Consider the following 7,340-nt stretch of genomic DNA (forward strand, 5'->3'; position numbering starts at 1 on the left):
ACAATTCGAAATAATGTTTTGTATGGGTATGGAGGAAATTAAACACAGAATAAATATGGGAAATATCTGTTATTATTCGGTTGAGAAGCTTCTATCATCCAATCTGCTGTCAAAAAATCTGAAAGTTAGAATTTATAAAACAATTATATTACCGATTGTTCTTTATGGTTGTGAAACTTGGACTCTCACTTTGAGAGAGGAACATAGGTTAAGTGTGTTTGAGAATAAGGTGCTTAGGAAAATATTTGGGGCTAAGAGGGATGAAGTTACAGGAGAATGGAGAAAGTTACACAACACAGAATTGCACGCATTGTATTCTTCACCTGACATAATTAGGAAAATTAAATCCAGACGTTTGAGATGGCCAGGGCATGTAGCACGTATGGGCGAATCCAGAAATGCATATAGAGTGTTAGTTGGGAGACCGGAGGGAAAAATAGACTACCTTTAGGGAGGCCGAGACGTAGATGGGAAGATAATATTAAAATGGATTTGAGGGAGGTGAGATATGATGATAGAGAATGGATTAATCTTGCTCAGGATAGGGACCAATGGCGGCTTATGTGAGGACGGCAATGAACTTTCGGGTTCCTTAAAAGCCAGTAAGTAAGTAAGTAAGTATAGGTATGGAGAGTGGCAGTTAATAAAAAATCTTTAAAGGATTATTTATTACCTACGGAAATTAACTATGGATCTGCTATAGTATTACGAAACGATAGAAAAATAAATAACATATCAGGGACAAAATGCGAGTTCGACTAAATATTCAAGATGTTTTATTAACAAGATAGTTAATGTGGGCAAGCATATGTTATGAGATTGTCAAAAGTCACATATAATTGGATTCCAACAAGAAGAAAGAAGTAAAGTCGACCACGAGCAACATGCAAGGTGAGTATTTTCGAGACTGTGAAAGAAACAAAATTATTAGATGGTCACTGAACAGATCATACAGAATATTATACTCTGCTGTTAAAAGAAATCATTTTAATAGGATAGTTGATAATGATTATCAAATGTACTGTATATTGATTTAACTGTACTTATATTTGATTTGTCAGAAGATGTAGTTACCATGGCAAATTGATGTAATTTTTTTCTCTCTATGAGAGCGGGAGGGAAACATCCTTATTCACTGCGACCTGGGGTCTACTGTGCGTCCCTGGGATGAGTTGCAAGCCCAACGACCCCACTTATGCCGAACTGACTTAACCGCTAACACCCTGACAACCAATCCCGCCATCCTTCTAAATACATGTACCATTCCACGCCAACAGCCCCCAACATTCCACCCTCAAACGGTCTGAGGTGTAAACCCCTCTCCCGTCTCCTCAACGGTCTAAGGTGTAAGTCCCCTCTCCCATCGGGAGGGGAGTTGGTTCCGCTGCTGGCCACCAACTACCATAGCTTGCCATATCCACGGAGGATGGCCGAGAGAATCAGTGGCTTCGGAGGGCCACCACAGGCACAATCTGAATACCAAGTAAGACAACCAGAATGATAGGGGAGGAAAGGATGATAGGGGAGGAAAGGAAGTGACGAGAATGAACGGGATTCCATACGCCTATTACATTACCTGGTACTCATCCATAGGAGTGAGGGATAGACTCCGAAAAATCTCACCCAGGCAATTCGTCCCAAACGGGGAATCGAATCCCGGCCAGCTGGGTTCGGGAGCGAAAACCACAGCGGTGGACAAATTGATGTAATAATAATTTTTAATGTCCTTTCAAGCTTCATTTATATCTCCCTTCCCTTCATCACATAGAATTGAATTCAAGCTGAACTCATACAAAAAGTATATGTTTTCCATCTCTAACAGGTGCACCTAACATTTTTATTGCTACTGTAATTTCTTCCGTGAATTTAAGCAATAGTTTAGCAAAGAAAAGCTATGCTCAAACGGACAGAAAGATATGTGACGGAATCAATAATCATGAAACCGCAAATTTCTATGAAATTGTTGAGAAAAATTAAGAAACATAATTTCGAAACCCCTGAATTACTTTTTGTATTTACAAGGTACTTTTAATTTAGCATAATCAACTAGGTATATCAATCATCTTCCACCTCTGTCACTGACAGCTTCCATACATTGTTGTACTTTCTTAAGAACGAATTGAGTGTGAAATTTCAACGCAGACATTTCACAAATTTAGATAAACGCGTTGGCAGTAACAAAAGATGTTTACACACTGAAATATAGCAAACTGGTAAAGTTGTTGAAGTCAACATTGCCAAATGTAATAAATTACGCACTGTCTACAAAATGAAGGTCGTCGAAATTTCATCGAACTGAAAATGGTACGGATTAAAATATTCTGTTCAAATGTTAATGAGTTTACATATGAGTAGATGACGTCATAACAGCGAGCGAGTTGTAACTGGTGGTTTGCTAGGTATTAAGCTACTCGTTGAATGCAAGATTCGCGGGTTAAACCTAACAAAGAGCGATGGATTTTATGGGCAATGAAATGGATGGTTTCTTCTGGGAGGAAAAGTGAAGTTATAGGTCTCCTGTTTTAAATATATGGCCCTCTAAAGAACGCTCTTCCTGACAGAGGATTCGAAGAAAAATCTGTAGGCAATTTCGACGTTAAATAACCTCTGCAATTGAAACTGTTGCTAAATAAAATAAATTACAGAATATGAACATAATTTTAAAAAATAATTTAATTAATCCCACCTCATCTAAACAAATAATAAATTGCTATAAAATATCAGGAAATTGAAATGTGAACTTGGGAATATTACAAACTCGGCCGAATTTTGTGTATCAAGCGAATAGAAGAGAACAATTAGAATATAATTAAATGTAAGTGCAAAGTTTATGCAACACAATGGCTGTGTTTTGAATACACTAAAAGAAAATGCAGATGTAATAAGATGTTAAAGTAGGTTATCACAACGAAATAAGGGGAAAAGGTGTTTTTCACGGAATATCATTCAAATAACGGAAAGTAAATTTCTGATTAATGTTCGCCAAAGCGTTAAGTACATAATTATGACCGCGTTGCTGTTTTATTTGTGGCCTAGAGAAAATATCTAGCCTTTTACGAAAAAAAAAAAAAAAAAAAAAAAAAAAAACTTTTACGGGCATGAAATTATTCACCGCTTTAATTATAAACCAGAATAAATAAATAAATAAATAAATAAATAAATGGATGCTGTCATTGTTACAATCGATATATACGTACGGCCAGTTACGTTTCACATTGTATTAACAAAAAAGTATTAATTTTATTATAAATATATATGTAAATACAGAGTTTTCATTTGAAAATTTCCCATTCTACATAACCAATTATTTAAATTGAATTCAATTTAAACAAAAAACACGTCAATTTAGATATTGAGGACGAAGTCTGAAACCAGGCTTAATTCCAATTTAGATTTCACTCCCCACATCCCAGTCACCCCCACTTTGAAATTTCAAATGGCACCCCTATATTTTTATACTTAAATATGAAAAAGCATTAAATTGTTCATACATCTCATTCGTTTTCGCATCTTTTGTTTTCTGTCGCGCCTTGCAACCTGTATTTTTGTTATTGCCAGTTGGTTGTACGATGAAAACACAACTTATTTTGTATAATTTCCTCAATTTAATCAATAAGGATGATTTATGTTCTCTCTTGAAGAGTATACACCAATTTAGAATAATTTACTACACAAATACAACTATTACATGAAATGCTCAATAAGTTTTTGTAGCTTTATTCTCTTCAGCTCTAATAAAAAATAACAACATCCAAGTTGCCAGGCGACGATAGAAAACAAAAGATGCGAAAACAAATGAATGAGGTGTATAAACAATTGAATGCTCTTCATACTTAAGTATAAAAATATAGGGGTGCCATTTAAAATTTCAAAGTGGAGTGGCTGAGGTGGGGGGGTGAAATCTAATTGCAATTAAGCCTGGTTTTAGACTTCCCGCTCAATATCTAAATTGACGTGATTTTTGTTTAAATTGAATTCAATTTAAATATAAATATAACATTTTATTATAATACAGATACAGAACAGAAAATTGAATCTAAATGAAACATTTAACTACACAATTCTCCTTTGCATAGAAAATTCGGGCCAGTTCAGATGTGTTTTTATAATTTGTGTATCTCTATTTCTATTATTTCCTAAGCGAAGTCCTCGTAACACGATAATATTTCAAATCGATAGCGACTTCGACTCGGCATTAATTCTTTTGCAGCCCAATGTATCGTTGTTTGCTACTTCAACAAAATGAATTGTATATACGTTTTATAGAAAAAGTCTTAGCTTTGAAGAGAAACTGTAAATAAAATACTTAGACAAGACTACTGAAGATAAAAATGTAATATAAAAAGCAGTGGCGGCTCGTGAACTTGTGGATTGGGGGAGCTGCAGTAGATTTTGGTACATACAAATTTCACTTCTTGATATTACTAATAAGTATAGGACAAAAATAAATGCACTACATATCGAAAAATCAAAACTTCCTGACTTAGTTGGGAGATGTCTGTGGCATCATTTGCCATTATCGCTAAAAAAAAAAAAACTAATACCATCGATTTCAGTCTGAATTTCAGATCGGCAGACACTCAACATGCAATCTGCCAGTTGATTCTGAATTGTTTTAGAACTACCTTTAAACAGTGGCATGTTCCAAATGATTTTTGAGAGGCTCGTTTAGATTACTGTACTGTAGAACTGTAGCAACCCACGAAATACACCAGGGTTCTTCGAATCGTTTTTTCATCATGTCCCCTAAGGGGAAGTTCATATTGGCCACAAAATCAATATATTTTTAATAATTTCACGATTTTTTCTCATTTCTTGATTATGTTTGAGAATGTTTGTTCTGTTCGCGTCACTTAGTTGCGCAGCAATGTTAGTTTTGCCTAACATTGCCAATGAAACAACATTTTTCAGGTGAGACAGCGAAGATTCGTGCTTTTTAATTTTTAAGTGCAAAATGTCCTAAATCTGTCACACCACTCCTAGTCTATGCAGTATCACCACCGAAGAGGAGGCAAGGAAAACAAAATACAGAATTTTTTTTGTTCACATCCACGTAACCACAAATGCTTAGCGTAAATTTCATTGTTATACTTCCTTACATATATGCACTATTTCGGCTGGATGAAGCTTGAGTAAGATTTAAGTCGGGTAACGAACGACCATTTAATTTCACTTCATTACATCAATCTTCTCCGCAAGGGAAAGTTGAGAAAAATAAAATTAATATTCTGTAATTCACACACACTCATGCTTGCACATTTGCACTGGTTAAGTTACGGTGCTAAGACGTCACACCAAAGCAATGTTCTAAAAGTGGAAAAGAAGTCTCTTTCGTATTTTCCGTGCTATATTAAAAGGATTCTACTCGTGCAATCATTTTGAGTTAAGGCAAATATTAGGTTCTGCTGGAGGCTGGATATATACGTAATAATAAGGCAAAAAAGAATATTAATTTCTTTATATCAACTCGATAAGATTCTACAACAGTAATTATGTGAAGAGAAATTAAAAATTTTGTTATTAAGTTTCAAGGGAATAGAGAATCCATTTGACGTAACATTACAAAAGGGGTGTGGGAGTGGAGGAAAGATCTTCCCTTGTCGCCTGGCTCTGCAAGCCACTGCAGCGAAATATGGGTTTTAAACAGCGGCAGTTTCCCTCTGCTTCTCTTCGCCTCTCTACACCCTGACCATGCGAGACACACTCTCTATGAGCTGTCCCACCCTGCAGATCCCAGGACGACTTTGAATGCAGTGTCAATTCCAATACAGTCGACGCGCAAAAACATTATGCATAAGATAATAGTACATATTCCCGGCCAGATGAAATATAAAGCAATTTACCAATAAAAGCTGTAACAATTCTTCTACAAATTAAAATAAATATTATTTTTATTTTCCTGTCAAAGCAAGGAGTGCTGCAGCTCCGCAGCTCTTATGGACGAGCCGTCCCTGATAAAAAATTAAAGAACGACATAACATTATTTAGAGTGGAAGTTTGATGGTAAGATGTATGGAGTTAGTTGCGTATATGGCTTTGAGGTTAGGAATACTCTTTTTCTTGTCTATGTCTCCTTTTTGGTAATAGCGATTGCAAAAAGTGGCGATTAAAGACCTTTGTGTCATTTTATAAATGTAATGAATATTAAACATTACTAATGTTTTGGATTTCGTTGTCGTGTGTTACAGATGGCTTGTGGTCATGTACCTGATTTTAGATTTTGATTAATGTTTATGATATTGGGGATTGAGGCGGTGATGAATCGTGGCATGTAAATTTCAAAACCGACATTTGTCTTTGTGACTGAGAGAAACCATGAAAAACCGCAGTCACATTGGCCGGCCACGGAATTTGAACCTGAGACCTCCTGAATGCGAGCGTCAAACGTTACCAACTCGCTCGATAGTGTGAATATTATAACTTTACTAAACCGTACCAAAGGTCTACGATCAAGATCATCTGGCACGTGAAACTTTACGAAATCTCGACAGTCCAAGCATTTCGCAAATCCTAACATGCAAAGCAAAGCTATCACATAAAGTCTTGGTTTTTCTGAACCGACGCATGCGAGATGCGAGTGCGAGGCCCGCCTCGCACAAATCCGGACTACAGGAGAGATAGTGAGTGGTTTCTAAAACTGCGAGATGCGAGGTCTACGCGCTCGCAACTATAGAAACCACTCACTATCTCTCCTGTGGTCCGGATTTGTGAGAGGCGAGCCTCGCACCTCGCATGCGTTGGTTCAGAAAAACCAAGACTTTACACTTACAGGCTCAGAAAGACTCTTACGACAGCGGAATGATAAGATTTCCGCATGACGAGACATTATTCACTGAGTAGCAGTAGAGATGTCAGTCTTACGTGCTGGCCGCCTTTTCCACCAAGGAAATGCCTCGGGTACTCATTTCTGTTACCGACTAAGTGAATCCTAAGATCATAGTGTAGCAGGAGGGATTAGACCAATGGAAATATCTATAATTACCTCGGGAACTGAACCCATGTTCTTCCAGTTTGCAGCGCAACGCCATAACCTTAACGCTACCTCCCCCCCCCCCCAGCCGAACATACTCCGGTCCCAATTAGTTAGAATTACTGAGATTCTTCTGTATTTTTGTTGAGTTCCAGAATTCTTATAGGTTTATGCAAGGAGTGGGATACCAGCCTAACTCCTGAAGTTTATACTCTGAAAACCCACTTCATGCCCTCGTTTCAAAACTTGATATGTACAGAATGTGTGTATTATGTATGTATGTATGTATGTATGTATGTATGTATGTATGTATGTATGTATTAACACAACAATTGGGTATACACCCGGTGGCAGTGATATATAATATACA

The sequence above is a fragment of the Periplaneta americana genome, chromosome 11 (genome assembly GCF_040183065.1).
Source record: "Periplaneta americana isolate PAMFEO1 chromosome 11, P.americana_PAMFEO1_priV1, whole genome shotgun sequence".
NCBI lineage: Eukaryota > Metazoa > Arthropoda > Insecta > Blattodea > Blattidae > Periplaneta > Periplaneta americana.